Here is a 21,288-nt window from a genome sequence, read left to right as displayed (position 1 = left end):
AATGATTCAGATCCTCGTTACTGTTGATGTTGTTGAAAAAATGAACACATATGGTTGATGCTCCAGGCAAAAATAATCACGTGAGTTCTGATGAACATGGAACTGTTCTTTATCACTAAATACCAGATTGCTTGTCGTTATCTTCTAACATGAAATACTAATCAGTGGCTTGCTTACGAGAATTCACTTGGATGGTTGCAACGGCTCCGTTTAAACCAAAATATCACTGCCCCCCTCAGGATTTCAGACCCCCCCCTACAGATCATTCCCCTGGCGCCAGTCCTGGGTATAATGATGAACATAGCTGCCTTGCAAGCAGTGAATCTGGGTGTGATTCCCACCTGACCCATCTACAAACCTTTTCCAATGAATCTTTGATCGATTTAAAAAAGTCTTGAAGCTGGTAGGCTAGGGAAGAAGCACTGTTTGAGTGCACTGTGGAAAATGTGTTACTGTGCTGTGCTGCTCCAGTAGCGCAATTGGTCAGGTTGTGGTGCTTTTGTAGTGGAGTCATACCAAGGTTGTGAGCTCAATCATCACGTGGAGTAGGTTCCGTTTTCAGCTGCAGAAACGTGCTGTTGAATTTAAGTTGGTTCTTGTGTTACTTTTTCCTCTCAATGGAGCTGTATTAATGCAGGCACACCTGCTTCCATGTCAAGTTATTTTATCATTGCTCACAAACCAACACACTGCAGACACCTCTGATATTGTCACTGTTTGTGGGCCACATGTTCCTGCTGTCAGGCTACCATGATCATACACCTATAGAAATATTATTGCTGTAGTACAGGAGCGAAGAAACGAAACGAAAGCACACCAAGTTTAAAAAGGTCAAAATGTGTCAAAGCCCTTCCTCGAGGAGGATGGGGTTCGAACCTACTTGTGCAGAGTATCATGTACTAAGAGGAGAGTGCTTTAACCACTAGGCCACCGCCATACACGCTTTATCCCCCTCCGGACATGAGTTGGCCTCTTTCCCCATACTCAAGGGTAATTTTCCTCTTCCACCTACAATTTCAACATTTACCTTGTGAGATGTCAAACCACAGAGCCTGTGCTGCGCTTCAGTGTTAGCTGTAGTGGACAGCCCATTGAACATAAAAAGCATATTGAACTCCTTTGACATAAGCCATTTCTTGTCACTTGCTCAGCGAGCAGGCTCAGCGCACACTGAATGCAGGTGTCTCAGAGCAATTGAGATGTGTCCAAGTGGCTGTAAAAGGGATATCTGATGCCAATGCCATGGCTTAGTTCTCTGTTTGGATTATTCTCGGTCGCATTTAATGGCAACGTCATGGCAACGTCAGCTCAAACCACCAAATGGAGACGGGCGTGCTGACAAGCTGACCCTGCTGATGCAGGATTAACACTAGGACGCGAGAATGCTGTGGCTTAGTTGGTTAAAGCACCTGCCTAGTAAACAGGAGATCCTGGGGTTGAGTCCCAGTGGTGCCTGTCTTGCCACACAGTTTATCATTATGGACAGCAACATGCTTCTACAGTAAATTTAATGGAAGTGTTCATTTAATTTTTGGAGCAACTTGTTTTTAAAAAAATCCATACAAATTGCAAAAGATAAAATACTCATCTGTTTTGTCAGTGCAGAGGAATTACTGCCAGCTGGCAAGGAAACGAAAAAGATTTTTTTGTCTTTAGCCAAAAACCTGTGAATGTAGAAAAAGGTGATGTGCGTTAGTTTCTATGGCACAGTCAGTCAGCGTATCCTTCAGTTAAACATAACGTTGGTAAATCAAAAGTCCCCAGAGACGCATTTCAAATTAATCCGACCTCAACACCGTCTCCCCTAAATGTGATGGGGTTTCTTTGGATGTCCTTAAGCATCCTGATAGTTGCAGAGATTTCAAACTTTTGGCACAAGTCAAACTACAAGAAGTTAATAGTTGAGCGCCCAAGTCAATAGCACGGGAATGTGACTATGTAAACTTAAATAGTATTCAAAATATTGCAATTTTGTTGTAGTTTAAAAAGATATTTTAGCTGGGGATCCTCAAATGATGAAGGTAGAAAAGAGAACTATTCGACACCATCAGGAGTGCTTAACGTGATAAAAGTGTTTTTTAATCACAAAGTGAAAATAGTGAATTTGTCTTTCACTTAGGCGTTCATTAAAAGCTCATTAAACAATGAAGGAGAGGCTCGTGTTCCGAATTCTCTTTGTGTCTCATTGTCTTGCTTTGATTTTTAAAATGTACACTGTTGGCTATTCACTCTTCCTAACACAATTAAAGAGCCGAGTTTAGTTCAGAGGTAAAGCATCTCATGCATCGTTTTCTATCACCAGCATCTCCACTCTGGATTTCTTTTTAAGCGCGATATCTTTTCTGTGATTTCTTTCGTTTGAATTCCCTCATGTGTCAATTTCAGCGCGACACATAAACTCGTTTGTCTGTTTTAAAGAGATGCAATTTTTAAAACAGACAAAATGAAAGACTGTTTAACTAAATACACATAGAAAACGTACACCTAATTGAGAAAATTTGGACTGGGGCGATTTATTATTGTAGCGGCGCAAGCTGACAGTGGTGCACTTGAGGAATGCGGTACAAGGGCCAGTGGTGCATTGGATAACGCATCTGATTACGGATCAGGAGACTGTAGGATCGTAATGCTCTTAAACCCAGTACCATAACCGTAGTGTGTTCAGTCCTACACAACCTTTCTATCGACTGAATAAGCCTCCTGTTCCATCTCCATCTTCTTCCCACACATTCCGGCTATTTCAGCACCGTTATTGTTGGACCACAGTCACAGATACGTAAGGGACACTATTCTGAAGAACCGTCTTAAATAAATAACGTTGCAAAAGGTAACAATAATGCTTTCTTAACGTAACCTTACATTTGGTCGTACAATACAATTTTCTGTACCCTCAAAAAAAAAAATCTTACAACCAACATACAAATTACACATCTTAAGGAACATGAAGAGAAATCTGTGTACTAAATAACATAAAACTGTCGCTGCAAATTATCACCAAGCTATTTTATGTGTCTGACCACCTCTTTGCTACTTTGCAGCGAGCACAAATCTTTTTGTTTCTTCATCTCTATTTTACTGTCTCCTTCCCCTATGTGGAGATGGATCCACAGCCGAAACTTTAGGTCAGTTCCTGTTACTCTGTCTGATTGAAAGAGCTGTACTAAAGGCACTCCCATCTCTGCAGGAAAGTTATTGCTGCTCTCAACACAATATACTGCAGCCAAATATAGCGATACTGTCACTGCCTGTGGGCCACGTGTTCCTGCTGTCAGTCTATTATGTCATGTTCATCCACACCCAGAAACATTACTGCTGTAGCACAAGAGTTATACTGTATAGGCACAGTCCATAGAGCAAGAATCTCTTAATCTCAGAACTGTGGGTTCAGCCCCCACATTGGGTCCCTCTGTGTCAATTTGATCCCCCAATCCTCCTAGCATGACCTGATGGCGTAACAGTGATACCCAGTACCCAGCGTAATTCAGCTTTCTTTCCACTTGATTCAGATTTTGATCTGAAATCATCGGCCGAACAAGAATTTGTCTAAATCGAGGGAGATCTGCTCACAAGCAAGTATTAAACACTTCACCATTTTCTGTTCGAATACCACACTTTGTCAAAACACTGCCGCTTCTTAAGTAACGGTTTTTGAGCACGCATTGTATTGTTAATGCTTATATTAAAAAAGCATAAATTCACATAATGGAATTTGGACTGAACAAAGTAGTCCAGCCCGTTTACAACATTACATACCCACTGATCAAAGCTTAAAACTACAGCAGCAGGAGTAACAATTGTAACGAACAGTTCTTTCCGGACCCTATGCGGACGACACAGTCCGACGGAGTGGGGGAACACTGGGGAAACGTCATGCAGGAAAACGGGGCTGAAGACAGGGGGGCGTGTCCAAGGTGCGCTGGTGCACGGGGGAGGTGTGGCCGAGGCGAACAATCCCAAAGAGTAATCCATAGAGTATCCAAAACACGAAGGTAAGTCCAAAACCAGGAGATCCATCAGAACTCGGACTTAAAAAACCACGAAGGCCGGGTCGGAACCGGCGGACGGGGAACAGGAACGGGAACGGAGGTTAAAACCTTAACGGGACCAGGCGCTTCCTGGTCCCGGACTCGCACGATATGGAAATCAGAGCAGAGACCGGAAGAGCGTCAGCGCCTGGCTTTTAAGGTGGGCAGGGAATAGGGCGCAGGTGCATGGAATGAAGTCTTTAGTGAAAGGGCTGGAGCACCCTTAAGGAGGGGGGGGACTATAGTCGTGACAACAATAATGGCAACAACATGTTTGGAGTTCGGCATTTCATTTATTCTGCGGAAACATCGTATCGGAATTAACTGCCTGAGATAAAAGAGTAATTGCGGATTCAGATCATATTTTACAGAGCATTGTGTTGTTCTGTTCATGCTGACTACACGCTTTAAATTTGTCATTTACAGCAAGCATTGCTTTTCCAGGTTTTTCTGAAATTCCTCACATTTGAGCCAGCGCTAAAATATTTCATTCCCGTCGCTGAATACATCATAGAACCGGTATTTGCAACGGAATGCTGTCACACATTAAACCTTTTTGTTATTCGGTTCTGAAGTTTGAAAATGAAAATAAAACGGGGGTCACTTCATAGGCTTGAAAGAAGTCCAAGCAGCATAAAAACCCGCGAATTCTCACAAAGGCTGCACCTTTCTTCTGCTGCTTTTATAAATTAGCCTTAAACATTTGAAGCACACCTTACTGCTGCTAATCACATTCACGTGTTTTCGAAGCTTTTTTCTGTCCGTTATGTTTTTGCTAAGCAATTTCTCCGTTTCCCTCGTACTGTGATTGTCAGCGAGCACAACAGGACTGAAACAGTGTAAAGGCAGGGGTTAATATATTCAGGTATGTAGCTACGTCAGCATTCGTATCTGCAAAGGAACAAGTGATACTGTAGGTTTATTGCATGCTGAAAAGAGAAGAGAGAAAACAAACCTGAAGAAGGTTTCACAGCTGAAACGTTATGTTTTCTCTCTTCTCTTCTCTTCTCTTTTCAGCATGGAATAAACCTACAGTATCACTTGTTCCTTTGCAGTGGGCAGTGATTCGTCGAATATACGTATATTCACGGCGAAAATACGGCTATACGACGTATAATCAATGTCGAATTGCAACCGTAAAATCGACGACATTAATAAACGCATATATAACGTCGAAAACACATCTAACACAGTGCCTGAGGCTTTTTACTGCATATATCGTGTGTGCCGCAACTAGGAGTATACGGCACTCTGCATAGTGTACGAAGTAAATTTATTTTAATTTTTTTATTAATAAATATAATAAATAAATTAATTACTGCGAAAGTAATTTACTTCGTACACTACTAGAGAGAAGTAGAGTGAAAGACGTGATCATTTCACGCCGTTGTGGAACGAAACGCTTTTGTCTTGGAATTCTAAATCAATTAGAAATTCAGAGCGACACATAAAGGCTTTGTCTGCTTAAAAGTGATGATTTTTTAAAACTAAAAAAAAATGTAGAAAACACGTTTCTCACTTAGAAATTTAAGATGGGGGTGGGGTATTACTAGTAGCGGCACTGAACTCACCATGGTGCAATTAATTTATGTGACGGGCTAGTGGTTTAATGGATAACGCGTCTGATTTCGGTTTATAAGATTGTCGATCCGACTTCTACCGGGGTTGTGTGATTCAAATCAGGCTCCTCAGAAATAGATGTCTGTTATGTAAATGAACCCCACCTGAAAGCAAACGTTGGGTCTGGGTTCCTTTCTTTCCTGCATGAAATAGCAAATCGTTACAAAAAAAAAAAACACCAACTAATGTCCAATAGTCCAATAGTTAGTCATTTAAGAAAACATGAATATACTGTAAGGTCCTGGTACATGGGAGTGGATTTCAACCACAATTAAAAGAAGGGCAAATTATAATTACAGGCTTCAGACACTTTTTCATACAAAAATGACCAAACACTCCCTAACTTTCAGGTTTGCTTGAACCTGTAACAGAAAAGGGGTTTGAAACTTCCATTCTCTGATGTCACTGTCTCTAAAGTAGGACGCGATGTTATGCGGATGTGCAGTGTGCCTTTTCTCTTGTCGTGTTCAAGATTAAATGCTGCATAAACTCCTGACTGGGTGTTCTGTACTGTTCTGTTACTTCGTTCGGATTACCTAGGTGGTGTACAGCTAAAATCCGACTGCATGGTGTAAATTCCGGGTTCGGCACCAGCAGCACCTGCAAACTCATCAGCTGACCTCGACGTGATTTGAACACGCAACCTTCTGATCTGGAGTCAGACGCGCTACCGTTGCGCCACGAGGTCACTTGGGACAAGTGCTTTTAATTCACCCAAAGAGAAAAATCAGCGTCCCTGAAAAAGATTGTTTTCATTCTCTCCTGTGAGGAGCGCCGCTCTTCCAACGAGGGCCTCTTCTCCCCAGACCACAGATTATTCTTTCCGCCCGGCTCTCTCACGGAGAGCAGACACACCGTCTCCACTAATGTGTTTACTACATCTATAGATCTGACCCCCTACAGCCCCGTATATTCCTGGACAGGATATTTACCACCAGCCTCGTGAACGTCACATCTTGACCTCTCCCAGGAGGAGCACAATTAACACAGAATCCTCTCTCCATTTAGCAAATAACACAAAACTCTGTTTACCTGTCAAGACAGAAAACCAGGCTGCTGCAGGTGAGGCTTAAACTCACAACCTCGGCATGAGTCCACTGAATATGTCATTTTACATGGAAAGAGATTGGAAGTCAAGAAGTTATGGTTTTGTTTTAATACTTGCCTACTCTTTTAATTTTTCGGTCAAATCTTTTATTTGGGAGTACTTTCAATTGATGTTAATCCTTGTCCCGATGCACGATTCTGGGCCATGGTGCATCTTGAATAATGTTCTTATAGGCTTCAGTTTGGAAAAGTGCGCTCTTCAGAAGCTACAGAAACCGCTAATGGTTACATAACACTTAATGCAAAAGCAACGTTTGGGTTTGAAAAAGAATATTACTTGCTATGAATACAAACACTGTTACAGCAGGCGTGTTAGGGCTATTTTAGCTTAGATCATCAATTCATCTTACATTTCTTCTCCATCTATATCAACAGCGTCATCGCTACTGAGCGCTAAAGGCAGGTCCTGGCAATACAATCTTCTTTAGAAAACATTTTTAAAACTATTTCCACTACCATACGTAAAGTAAAAGATTCCGATTGCACGCAACTAATAAATTATCTTTTCCAGGGACGTTGTAGCTAGATGCAAATTACAATCAAAAATATCAGTATCAGCTTTAATATTTTCTTTTGGATCCACAGGACGATCAGCATGAGCCATCAAAGAGCCTGTAGTGATAAGAAGTTTAAAAGCGCACAAGTGATCTGTCTTTGGTCAAAGGAATTGCTGGAGCAGTAGGACAGAGAGCAATATCTAGCAGCTGTAGACGATGTTCGGGGAAGAGATAATTCTGTTTTCAGCACAGGGAGTGAGAATGAGCTCAGTCCGGCTCCCAGCAGAATCCATTCTGGTTTGGTTACTATCAGACTGTGCGTCTGAGGCTCTTTGGATCGCAACGTGAAAAAAAAAAGAACAAAAAACATTTGCTCACATCTTGTGATTTCCACGAGAGGAAGAGAAGATATCACTTTAAAAAAAATCAGAACTGAAGATTTGGATCCGGGACCTCATACTTGTCAAATGATTAAAATAATAATTATGAAAATATCAGGTTGTGTTTCTGCAACATATCGTGCACAGTATGCCATTTATTTCTAAAAATACAGTAGATTGTACTAAATAAAAATGTACAATTAACCGCTGGTATAAACAGATGTGTGCTGTGTTTGCCTTTGTAAGCATTTGTTTAAAAAATAAGTTCACAATACGATAAAAAACACAGAAAGCACAAACGTAATAATATAATGATACAAAATCAATACCAAATCATAAAGCCAATTAAGTACATATCCTTTGAAAACAGTGACATTTGTATCTACTTTTGAATTACAAATCGGACAGCGTAGTCCCTTAATTCAAAGCTGAATTCGGAACAAGAGCCTCTGCTTCATCGTTTATTGAGCTTTTGATCAACGTCTGAGTGAAAAAGATTCGCTATTTTAACTATTTAATTAAAGTTCACAAAAGCACCTTTCTTCGAGCTGTAGTCAAAACAGCGACTTAAGGATTCCTAACTGTTTCTAATACAGTCAACCGCGCTACCAACTGAGCTATCGAAGGGATTTCAAGTGGTCCTCTCTGGCACATATTGCCCAATGTAGTGAAATATTCCGGGTACTTAAATTCCAGTTCGACATCAAGTTTCCAACTCGTTTCTTTAGTCTTGTTTACCTTGAATTTAAGCCACATACCAGGATTCTACTGTATAATCTTCCGGGGATGTTACAAAATATTTGATGGGGCATCAATAATTACAGGCGGAAATTCACTCCTTTTTTTTCTCGAGGCATCATATTAAACATTTCATTTGGATCGAGAAGAGGATCACCATGAGAGACAGAACAAACTGTTTGATTCCGTCTTTATTGGGAACTGAATCACAGCTAATGCATGTAAAGCCTTCAGTATGCGATAGTGAGAGCTCAGTTATGCCAGGGAGTGGGAGTGAAGAGAACTGAACTGAAATTTAGTAAATTCATATTTAAATAGAGTGTAAATCATCAAAGTGTTCTGTCACTTAAAACTTATTACAACACTACCAGGAGTGGGGATTGAACCCACGTGGACATTTGTCCATTGGATCTTAAGTCCAACGCCTTAACCACTCGGCCATCCTGGTCTATAGCGATCGGCTCTTCAGTTGTTTAACATTTAAATATGATTCAACAATTAAAAAAAATATAAACCACGAAACCTCTTAGAGTAGCGAGAATACTTCCTTTGTGTATAAAATACATTGTGAATGCTTTCTCAGCCTTTACTTTTTCGTTTTTATGACATTTTTTTGACCGAGCACGAATATTCTTTTGTCCATATCTTCCCAATGGAAGCACAGAACGCTGTCAAACCAAATGCATTTTAAAGACCAAGACTTGTGGATATTTCCACAGCCTCTACATCTAAGTATCAGTGGGCTAATTATCTTTTTTTAAACCTCCGGTTTTTCATCGATGCGTAATTACGCACTTACTGGAACCCGGAGGACCGCTGTGTACAGACGTTCACAACGCAAAAAATACTGTTCAATACGGCTTCGTGCGAATAACCCGTATATGACCATAGGAATCAGAACAGCGCAGTCTCCAATTACCCAGACTGTAAGCACAGGAATAAAGCTTTGTTTGATTTCTGAAACCCTTCCTTTACGCCCTGTTTTCATTCAGGTAAGGGTCAACTATATTGACAATACTGCTGACAGCAGGAAGATTAAAATATTCTTTACTCAGCAGCTCATTAAAAACAGCTCCCATGATGTTCAAACCGATTTTTTACACAGAACACTGACACAGCTTTGCGTTCTGAATCTCTTTTTCTCGTGCTTTTATTTAATATGGCACAATGCACTGGGATAGGGGTATTCTGTTCACAAGCCAATAGCATTTAAATCACAGCACCCACAATGCTGCAAGTAAGTGTTTTGCACACCAAGCAGGTCTTCTGACTTTTCCCAGCTTTGTTTTGGGTTGTGGAACCTTTATTTCTTATGATTTTCTGAAGATAACACTACAGGTATACACTGGGATAGGGGGGTCTTTTTCATGGCTCAATAGTAATTCAAATACAACAGCCACACTGCTGAAACCATATGTTTTACACACCAGACAGGGCCCCTAACCTCATACAACCTTGCTGTGGCTGTGGCCTCTTTATTTTTTTATGATTTTCTGAAAGTAACACTACAGGTAATACACTGGGACAGGTGGGTCTTCTTCATGGCTCAATAGTGTAGTGGTTTGATGGGTTTACTGAGACAATTATTAATTGTAACAGTAATCACAAGGTTGTTCGTTGTAGCTTTTAGAAAATCAATCGTCAGAACAACTAACAATGCACACACACGGGTTCAATACACGAGATACATTAATTAAAATAAATTGTGCACCAAAGATATACTAGTCTGCCTGGATACGAACCAGTGTTATTACCCACTGTTACTCTAAACTCGGAAGTAAATACATTACTCATGAATTAAATTGATAACATCTTGTGTTGAGGTACAATTGAATTCTCGAGACGCAATGTAGAACATGGGGTTTACTTATCCACTGTGTATGGATTTGGAATCTCCCGGCACGAACACCAAACCAGCTGACAGGCTCTGTTGCAGCCTCTGTTGCAGCGGTTGTCCAATGGGCGTTGTGTCGGCGTCCTCTGGCTACCGGCCAACCAGTCAAGGTGCAGCTCGGAGTAGGACGGGCGGAGGAATCTGACTGCGGCGTGCAGGGCAGTCGTTGCTCCGAGGGGATCTACCAGGAGTCTGGCTGGCTAGTAGAAAGTCTCTATGCACAGAGTGTGACCGCGAGTCCTCACAAGTCACTCTTTTGCCTGGGAAGAAGCTGGTTCGTTCCCGGTCCAGCGCTGCTTCTGAATAAGCTATTCAGGTTGTCGACAAGGGTCCAACTGTAGGCTGCCATTGATCAAGCAGAGCATTCACGTTGGTAGAATTCTGAGTACGTACGGGATCCTCGGCCTCGCGCTTAGAACAAAGTCCAAGTCCTTTTGCAGACAACAGCAGTTGTCACGTGATTGTCTCTGAGGATGCGCGAAAATGGCCAAGGAGAGCCCCGATCTGAGCTTGCACTCCCTTTTTGACCAAGGCCCAGATGTGTGCTGATTGGTTGAGAGTTTGGCGGGCGTTGGAGACCCACGTGGTATTACCACGCCCTGCCAGTCCCTGATTGGTTGGTCAAGATGAGATATAAGTCACTTACTCTTGACACTTAGGAATGCAGTCCAGATGTCCATTCGGCACTCCCTAGACTGATAGGCGCCAATGGATGACCATTGATCATGATAGCCAGGCTTAGCTAAGCGCATCCCCGTCTGGGAGCTTGTTCCTTATCAAAAGAAAACATCTTAAATCAGCCTGCATAAATACTTTCTCTGTGGCAGCACCACAGAGATGGAGGGTGAGATGGGGCCTCCTTTAGGAAAGCACACCAACGCTTAATTCTGTCTTAGTAACAAGCATTGCCGCTACATATCCCCCCTTTTTGAAGGTCACGAGGTCCTGAGGCGTTGTTGCCTTCAAAACTAAAACAGAGTTAAGTGATGTCTGTTGTACCACGGTGGATTCTACCACCCAATATTCACATTACCTCTCGAGAATTTGTACAGGAAATAGTGTTGGAAAGAACATTGCGTATACCTGCTCTCAGTTATAAGGTACATAGAAATGAGGCATCGGGCATCATCATTAGCCCTAGACCTTAAACTTCCGGCAGTTCACTATCAGTATCGGATAGCTCTGCAGCAGGCAGACGTTTGGGAGTGGTTACCTGATTTCGGTGATACACCATTGCTCCCTTTGTCTCATTCAAACTACCCCACAAGGCTTTGATACAAGAGAACAGCATCCAACACATTACCCCAGCCATGATCCAGCTACCCAGCAGCAGTGTCAAGATGACCACGTTTACTGTTCCCAGCGCCCCAGAGGATCCACAACGACTGTGCTTGGGACCTACCAGCGTAATTTTTAAGTTTGTGTCGTTGAGAACAAATTCGAGTAACTGTACACCCTCAAGGCTTACTGTCTCTTGGATTCTCTCATCCAAGTCAACGCTGTGTCCTCTGAAAGCGTCCACAATCTCGAGTTCCGTTTCATACAGTTCTGACTCCAGATGATATAGTGCTAAATCGTTGAGATGCACTATAGCTCCTTCAGGAACTTGTAGAAAAACTGTTTTGTTGGGTAGCTGCACTTCGGTAGCTGTGTCATGTCTGTCATAGGTTCTTGTAACAGTTAACTGTGGTGTGCTGACCAGCCATATCTTTCCCACCTGCTCAACCTGGGGTTCATTAACCTCACTTTTGCTCGTCACTGTGGCTTTACACTTTTCAGTGGCAGCCCCCTTTCTGATACCACACAACCTCTGAGTTGTGTCCCTAAGGAATGGCTTACTTGGGCATACCCAGTGGATATCCTTGGTTGACACAGTTCCAGGTTTGGAACAAGGTACAAATTTGGATCATCCTCCTGGTAAGCTACGAGCGGTGGGGTGGTCAACTTCACATGCATGTCCCCCCTCCAGAAGCCAACGTTCGATATAGACTTGAGTCTATAGATATCCTTGCTACTCACGATGGGAAGGTTCAACAGGAAACCTATTTCCTTGGCTTCAGGGTTGACATGTATGGGAATGGCACTGCCTAGACTGTATGCAAGATGTACTTGCACTGGCTGCACCATCTCGGAAGTGGTGGTCCTCAGTACTTCTTCTACCAAGGACAGTGGAACCAAGTAGGTTGGAATCTGTCCCATGGCTAGGCTAGTTACCGTGGCACTAAGCTCCCTAAGCAGATCCTGCATCAGCATTCTGACCTGTTGCACGTAAGCATAATCCCACTGTAACACGTCGACAATCCTGCCCACGGTGTGGAGGGTGTTATTTAACACTGCTGCATGAAGGTTTACTGCTAATATTGTGCCCTGTAAGGGTTTCCCTAGGCTTTCCAGCCGCTGCTTCTGTTGATACAGTCTTTCACTACCCTCTGGCATTTCTGACACCTGCCTTCTTGGGGCAGTCAGGGTGAGAGTGCCGGTAACAAACAAACCTACCAAAAAGAGCAAATGCACAACAGTGGCGGCAGCAATCAGTCCTCCCAAAAGTTTTTAAGGGTGGCTGATCCCAGTCATCTCCTTCTGAGTGACTGTCGCCTTTCTAAGCTGGCGCAGCGTGTACATGGTGTCTTTCTCAGTATGCCATGTGGCATCCTGGGCACCAACATCCTGGAAATCTGGGGAGATCTGACGCAGCTGCTGATGCTGCTCCTCCATTTCCAGGGCATCTGCTTTTTTGATTTGTTCATGCCTGTGCTCTAGGAACCCTGCAGGGGGCGGTGCAGCGGTGGAGCATGCCTGACCCTCGGCTGAGTGGTCATCTGGAGCACCTGAGTGATCTGGGATTGTTACCCCATTCTCACTGTTCAGGTCCACCCTGCACCCCTCCTGATTGAGGAATCCCTCTATCGGCATGTTTACAATCGTTCGCTGGGCGTGGGTGTAGGACACCTGCTCGCTCCCCCCTTCCCTCGCTAGGGGTTCAGGGAGCTGCCCCAGCACTGGGATAGCTAGTTCACTGTCTTTGAACTCGCTATCACCCACCAGGCCCATGTCAGTGCAGGCGGGGATTCTGACACCCCTCTTTGCGATGTCCTGCGCTGGCAGGCGGGTGGCTTGAGCATCCAGCTCCAGTATGGCTGAACCACTGTTGGTGAGACTCAGACTGACAGACTGAGCTGGTGGCTGTAAGAAAACCGGCTCGGCTTTCATTCCCTGTCCCTTCTGGGGGACTGGGTGTGTTGGAAACCCTGCCGTTGAGGCAGGAACAATCAGGTCGGTCTCTCTCACTACCTGGTAGTTGTGAGAAATAATGTTACCTGACTGCAGGTTCCCTGGGTCAAAGCAGAGGGAATCGGCATCTGGGATCAGGTGTGTCCACAGCGCAGTAGTCTCAGCGTCCAGCTGGACCTCCTGTCTAACCTGTGAATGTTGCACCAGGGGCACCTGGCGGTGGCCCTGTGACAGCTGCTCAAGCAGATCCTCGCTAACAGAGGACCTCTCAGGGCTAAGGGTGAGGGCTACATCACCAACCTGCTCTCCTGCCATCTGGATCCCTTCCACCCCTGCAGGGTGGTGTTCCTGACCCCTCTTGGGTGCCAGGGTGCACAGGGAAAGCTCCTTTTCATCGCCAGGTGGGGAGATCTGCTCCTCTTTAGGGATGTAAAAGGTGTGTGCTTTACCTGGTGGATCAGGCGGCTGCTTGGAGCACCGCTCCTGTGCCATGGAGGCTGTTGGGATCTACCCGTTTGAGCTTGCCGTGTGACATCAAACACCTCTCAACCTCAGTGTCAATCAGTGTCTCACTAGGTAAGACATCTCCCATGGCAGCCTTGAGGTAAAAGCTTCCTGCTTTTCTTCTGTGTTTTACTGCCTGCTCTGTGACTTCAGGGGTGGAGTCAGCACTCACTTGGGAGTGGCTGACCTCATTCAGGCAGGAACCCTTCCGCTCAATCAGATAGACTGAGGGAGGGAGAGGGGGCAGGTCTCCGCCTCCTCCAGTGGAGAGTATCAGCTCATTCACGCTTCCGGCAGCCTTGGGGAGCGGTTGTCCCTGTCCTAATAAAGCTTGTTCAAGCCTGGCCAGGCGGGCGGCTACTGAATCCTTTTGTTCAGCCTTTTCTAACCCTTTCCCTCCCCCGGTGTTCTCATGGCACTTAGGACGCTGGGTGCGGTCCTGTATGAGTGCTTTGGAACAGGGCTTAGCCAGCTCAGGAGCCTGTGCTCCTTCGAGCAGGGGGGAATTAACCCTGCTGGCTCTGACGACGAACACAGTCGCTTTAACAGCTTTTTGCTCAGGGCGACTTTGGACATCATACTCCCAGGCTTTCTGCACGAATCTCTTAATATCAGTCATTTTCATGGTCTGTGCATCTGTATGCATTAAGATCATCTTTCTGACTGACGGGTGGAGATTCGCAATGAATAAACCCTTGAAATGTGTGTTCTCTTTGCAACCCTCATCATTTCGCCCTGCAAAATAAGTTCGTCTCTCGTAATATTCGCGAGCGGACTCTGCTCTCTCGTGCTTAATATTAAGTGCAGCGGCTATCGCGGCAGTCAGGTCAATAAACGCACTGTATTCTTCGATAAGTGCTTGACATAGCTGCACAAAGTCATTACAGACTTTCTTCATCTGCCTAGCCATCCACTCATGTACAGCTCTGCTGGTAGTTTTTCTAACCAGAAACACTTTCTCCTGTTCTGTGGCGTTTGGCAGGTACTGCAGGGTATACCTGAGGTCTTGAATATAACTCTCGATATTATTCTCTGACACTGCGGGGTCAAATCTCTTTATGTCCTTCGCTAGCTCTCTCAGAGAATGGAGATTTATTCTAGCTTCTCCGCTGACGGAGATATGGAAGAGATCGTGGTCAGACCTGTCGCTTCTAGAGAGAGTGCTTAATAGCGACTCGAATTCAGACCTTTTAGCAACCATCGTTAAACTTAAAGAGTATTACTTTTAAGTACGAAATCACAGTTTTACCACAGAAAACCACAAGATCAAGTATGCAATCAACCCGGTAGATCGCAAAAGATCACAAAACAATCAAGCACTGCTTAAAGAGCAAGGGGAACTATTTCTTTTGGCTTTCAGCACACTGTATTGTCGTGTATGAAACCCACGGCGTTTTATATGAATTATTTCGCTTGGTTGACTCATTTCAGTCTTGCCACGCCAGTTCAGGGACGCCAAATATGTAAGAAAACCGGCTCAGGGACACCAAATATGTAATGTAGTGGCTCTCTGAAGGCACCAGTTCTGTAGGGTTTGGGCATTTACGGGGACAATTATTAATTGTAACAGTAAATCACAAAGTTGATTCTTTTGATGGCTTTAGAATCCAACCATGCGACATAACTCAAACAACGCGCACACACAGGTACTAATACACGAGGATACATTTATTAATACATAAAATATGCATGTAAACCTAACAGATCTTATCGAGAGGGTTATCAGAATACAAAAGATATATATTCATTCAGTTACAAAGAGTTACATATATCAAGAGGACATACGTTCAGTATATCATTCATTTAGACCGGTGCGCTGCTGATGCTCACTGACCGGCTAGTTAGTGTTGGCTTTAACTAGCAAAGTTTGTGCACAGGAGAAAAGATGACTGTGGGTCCCAGCAAGTCAGGAAGAGGACCGGTTCGTTACTGATGAAGAGCTAGTTCTGAATAGTGATTCAGCTGTCCACAGTTCTGACCTGTTCATGAGGCCTGCTGCTGGTGCTAACCTCGGGTGGATCCTCTGGTTACTCTCTGGCAACCTCCGCTCTAGACTCTTAGAACAAAGGAAAGTTCTGGCATTCGGACACACTGGCCGTTCCGTGGTTGTCCGGGCTGAGTCTCAGGATGGTCAGGAGGCGCTCTGCGAGAAGGTCCTGCCCTTGGGAGCCTTCTGCTCCTGGGCCGTCCTGCCCTGGAATTCTCCTTTGAATTCCCTTTAGAAAAGTCCACAGAATTCTCCACTGAATCTTCTCAGGCCCTCTGTGTTGCCTGTTTTTACCTGGAGGAACTTCAGCTCGTTGATTAGCTGAAAGTTCCATGGGCATCAGAGTCCCACGTGGGTTACTCGGCCCTACCAGTCTCTGATTGGCTGATCAAGGTGAGATATGAGTCACTTACTCCTGACACTTAGGAATGCAGTCCAGATGTCCATCTGGCACTCCCTAGACAGATAGGTGCCAATGGATGACCATTGATCATGATAGCCAGGCTTAGCTAAGTGCATCCCCCTGTGGGAGCTGTCCCTTATCAAAGGAAACTTTAAATCAGCCTGCATGAATAGTTTCTCTGTGGCTGCACCACAGAGATGAACAGAGATGGGACCATTTGGGAAAGCTCAGAACACTTAATTCTTTCTTATTAATAAGCTTCGCCGCTACACTGACTTTTGCTCTGCTTTAAGTAATCAATGAAGAATACAATGTGCTTCACTAGACTCCGGTCCAAACAGGATTGAAAGCCAGCAAGTATACCTTTTCAAATTGACGTCAGCAGGGACTAGATTGGCACTTTAACCAGTGCCTGATTGGCTCAGTCAGTAGAGCATGGAACTCTTAATCTCAGGGTTATGAATTCAATTTTGGGTGATACAGGTGTTCTCATTAATTAAGTTTCCTGTTCATCTTTGACCATGTTACATCTTGATGGTGACTCAAATTGAGAAAAAAAGGACTGATCTAGCTCCTCATCTGAGTAGATAAGTCAAAGACTCCGTAGATAACCTATTCATACCAAGCACTTGGATGCAGCTTCACCTATCACAACTAGTATTTAACATTATAATAGCTCCTGTCTATTTACACTATAATTTACACTAGTGTTTCCTTAAAAATTGCTTGTAAGAATGAGACATTACACATGTATTCCAATAAAATAAATATTATTAATCTTTTCACTGTAACAGTTTCACTGTGACTTGGCAGATAACTGGTGATCAATAACCACACCGAAAAATATGGGAAAGCAATGGGGAAAATCGACTCTTCAACATGTGGAAATGTATTACTGAGAGGAGGAGTCCTTTTCTCTTAGGTCAACACTCTTTGTAAGAGTCAATTCTCCCAGCTCACATCTGCGGGTTTCCGTAGTGTGCCTGCAAAGAGTGATCAATCTGAGACAGGTAAACATCCTGATTTTATTTAACAAAGCTAGATGCACATTTGCTAATGCTGCCTTCATTGTAATAGGCAGTTTATTTCTCGAAAGCATGTTATGTAAAAAAAGAAAAAATGAAAACATGGATAACAATCTTTCAAAGCTAAAGATTTTACTTTTGAGAAATGGACATTTTATGTTTCTGGGTGCTTTTCAAATGGTGGTTTTAGAACTTTGCTGTGCTTCAAGCATAATTTTTCACCTTATAAACTGGGTATTGAGTGTTAGGGTTAGTGTTTTTTATTTTGATGACTTAGTAAAATTTCTGGAATTTTTTCACTTTGATATTGTAGAGCACTTTGTGTTGATGAGTGGCAACAATTCTCAGTTAAATACATCATGGTTCCATACTGTAACACAATAAAATGTGAAAAGGCCAAGGGGGGTGAATAGTTTTTATAGGCACTAAACGTATTACAAAAATATAATGATTCATTTTATGGAAACTTCTTACTATAACCACCAACGCACTCGCTGTTTAAGCAATGGGGGTTTCACAATCCTCTTTCTCACTGGTAATGTTATGAGCAGGAAAAACACCATTGAAAATGGATTTCACTCAAAACTAATAGTTGTCACACCCTCTACAGCTAGAGGGCGCTCCCACTCTGTCCTGTCCTAGTTTCCCTGTGCTTTGCTTGTCCTTCTGGTTTGTCTTTGTCTGGGGCTATATATTTCCGGGTCACCCTTTCCTCCTCATTCTGTATTGAGGGTTCATATGTCTTCAGACCTGCCTAGCACCAGGCCATCTCCTCTGCGGTCTGAGGGCTTAAGTTTCTACCTGACATCATCTGACCTCCTAAACGGGCTAACACCCGTTTTGCCACTACACATAGGGCCTATTTTGCTCTCCTGGCCATTCCACGGTATGCCCTTATAACATCCGTGACAGTAGTTCCAACGCCTGTAATGCCCTTTTAATTAACATTGGCTGTAACAATGTGTTGTTTTTGTCTCTTAAAGGGTCTGCTCCTTTACTCCGTCTTGCCAGTGTTGTATAGAATTGAGTACCCATAAAATCTGAGACCCCTTTCAAAGTCTGCATGTGCAGTGGACATAAGAGGCTTGGCGCGTGTCGCAATTGTTGCCCTATCTACTAAGCCCATCATCCAAGTTTGCACTTCTGTGATGTAGTCTCACAGGCCTGAAAGACATAGATTTCACACATGTAATTACTTATAAAAGCCAACAAACCTTTTCTGAGTGGTCTAAGGCTCTGTGTTAAGGTTGCAGTCCCCCTGAAAGCTGGGGTTATAGTCCTGACGTTATACTTCAACTAATTCTCAGTAAATAGATCTTGCAGTACTCTGAGTGCCAGCTAGCTCTGTAACAAGTGCGCTATAAAGACAGAAATTACACATTGTTTGTGAGGCTGTGTGCTCCTGTATGGTCTAGTGGTTAGGATTCTGGATTTTCACCCAGGTGGCCTGGGTTAAACTCCCAATAAGGGAAACTTTTCTCTTCCCTTATGTTTTCCAAATATGCAGCTCAGTGTAGAAAAGAGCCCTGTTAAGCACTGTCGGGAGAGCTAAACTTTTGATAAAAGAGATAGCTTGTTTCCTCCTGCTTTCGAACTGAAACCCTTCAATGTCTTAAGAGAACGTGACAATCACTACACTGCACAAGGTGGGATGGAGTGACTTGCAGAGAAAAGGACTCAATCCAGGAAAGTTTTTCCACATTCTGGAGAGGAGATTTTTTCCATTCCCCCACTTTTGCAGCCTGACCTCCTCTATTTCTAGAGATCTGTAGAATGTGGAGAAAACGTTTGAAGTTGTTACTGCTACCTCCCCTCGCTTTGAACAATGTGTGGAGTTTTTTGAGTCAAAAAGAGTGATAGTTCAGGCCCATGGGAAGATCCATATTCAACTGTGCATGTTGTTTTGTTCTCAGAGTTTACAAAGATGGAGGACATTCGCACCTGGCTAAGCCAGTATTCTATAGTCCTTCATGGAACTGAGTTCAGAGGTGCTGACGAATTAAAAACAGGAGGTTGAGGAACACGGGGGTGTTCAAAGGCATTGAGGTTCCAGTCAAGGGAGCAGGTAGCCTGGCCCTGTCCATTATTAGAGCACTATAACCTAAATAGATGGTTTCATATATATTGTTTTGGGTATATTTATTAAAGTTTCCTATTTTGTGATTCTTTGTGTTTGTTTGTGAAATTAAAATAGTTCTTAAAAAATAAATGGAAGGTTTTTCTGAAGTCAGAAAGCCAATTTATTTGGTGGAAAAACAGATTGGTGAAGCTCCAACAAATAAATCCAGTTTATTTGTTTACTTTTTTTTCTGAAACAACTGAATTAGATGAAGTGTGCTAATATTTAACCTAACACCCGTGTGAATAACTAGAAGAGGGGAGCAGCTCCATTCCAGACCAAGGGAGCTTTGAGATTGGCTGGGCCAGATCTCTCATTTGCATATCTGATTTGGAAATGTAACACTAAACCCCCTTCTTGCATGGATTTAACTTGCACTCAAGAGTCACCTACTGTGTATTGCCACTTCAGTTTTTTTATGAGTAGCTGTGATTACCAGTTGACAGGTTTTATTTGTTGAATTATAAATGGTTTTGTATTATCACCCTGAATGGCCTGTACTCAAGGTTTGGTAGGGTTTGTGTTTTCATTTCATTTACCAAATGGAATTTTTGCTCTTTTAGTATTTGTCTAGAAGGCTTTCTGAAGTCAGGAAGCCCATTTATTTTGTGAAAAAAGATTCTGTATTAATATTAATATTTCTCATACAACATAAATAGGGTCTTTTAGGCATAAAAAGATCTTGCGCTTGGAAGTCTTAATAAAGCTGTGTGCTTCCATACACTTGAACAGTTTTGATTCCTAATATTTGACCTTAGGTGTGGGAACAGGTCTTTTTTGCCATTTGATTTCCAATTGATCAGCACAGTATAGAAAATAGACCCATAAAGCAACCTCAGCAGTGACAAATATGCAAAAAGTGATCACTTGTTTTCGCCCGCTTTCAAACTGAAACCCTTTGGTGTGTTAAGATAATGTGATAACCACTACACTGCGCAAGGTGGGAATGGGTGACTTGCAGAGAGTGTTGAACTTCGAGAAAGGACTTCTCTCAGGAATATATTTCCACATTCTGAAGAGGAGATTTACTCCATTTCTGTAGTCTGACTTCCTCTTTTGCTAGAGAGCTGTAGAATGTGGAGTCACCTATCCAGCTCTGGGAGCAGTGTGTAGATAACAGGTTTGTTACTGCCGGGTGAGCACAGTAAATTAATACAGCAGAATAAACACACTGAGTATTTGAAGGGAATTAACAATCTTTTACGTCTCGCCATGTTCAATGCTGCTGTCATTTCTGTAATATTGTGATTATCACATTCATCACACATGCGCAAGATCCCCTGTTTGAAATTGGGCAGAAACAGGTGTCTTTTTATCTTCTCACATTTTGCACTCCTGCCAGTGTTTTATGGATCTTGTTTTGTCTTATTGGAAGAATTCGAATTTCCTGTGTCATTCATCACATCACATCAAACAGCCAGCAGATCATGTCACCTTTCAGATAGTCATTCTTCTGCTTCCTAAATTTCCTAGAGACTGGTCTTTTCAGCAGAACTGACAAACGTGGCAAAGCAACCTGATAAGACCAGGTCCTAGAAGTCACTACTCAGTCAGTTACTACTGCCGAAATGCAAGCCCTTCCTCCAGCCTGAAGAAGTTGATCCTACATTACTCAGGAAGAAGATGTATCTACCAAACCTCAGAGAGCTGAGCTGGATTACTCCCCTTCTGAATGACGTAACACTCTACCACTCCTCTTCGTGCACTCATGCTCGAACTTTGGGAGGCTACTGCAGACAGCAGAGGTTAGATCGTACA

At 43.2% G+C, this 21,288-nt stretch overlaps 3 non-coding genes across 3 annotated transcripts; 1 reads left to right on the top strand and 2 right to left on the bottom strand.

Moving 5' to 3' along the window:
• Positions 1-6,261: 6,261 nt before the first annotated feature.
• trnaw-cca (transfer RNA tryptophan (anticodon CCA)) lies at positions 6,262-6,333 on the bottom strand. Its single transcript has one exon. It is a non-coding gene; the product is annotated as a tRNA-Trp (tRNA).
• Positions 6,334-8,732: 2,399 nt separating this feature from the next.
• On the bottom strand, positions 8,733-8,815 carry trnal-uaa (transfer RNA leucine (anticodon UAA)). The gene has a single exon. It is a non-coding gene; the product is annotated as a tRNA-Leu (tRNA).
• An 11,258-nt stretch (positions 8,816-20,073) lies between these two features.
• LOC138243749 (U7 small nuclear RNA) lies at positions 20,074-20,131 on the top strand. Its single transcript, XR_011192367.1, has one exon. It is a non-coding gene; the product is annotated as a U7 small nuclear RNA (small nuclear RNA).
• Positions 20,132-21,288: the final 1,157 nt, after the last annotated feature.

Source organism: Lepisosteus oculatus, chromosome 14, assembly GCF_040954835.1.
Source record: "Lepisosteus oculatus isolate fLepOcu1 chromosome 14, fLepOcu1.hap2, whole genome shotgun sequence".
NCBI lineage: Eukaryota > Metazoa > Chordata > Actinopteri > Semionotiformes > Lepisosteidae > Lepisosteus > Lepisosteus oculatus.
The sequence above is the reverse complement of the archived record's forward strand: the minus strand, read 5'-3'. Positions and strand labels throughout refer to the sequence as shown.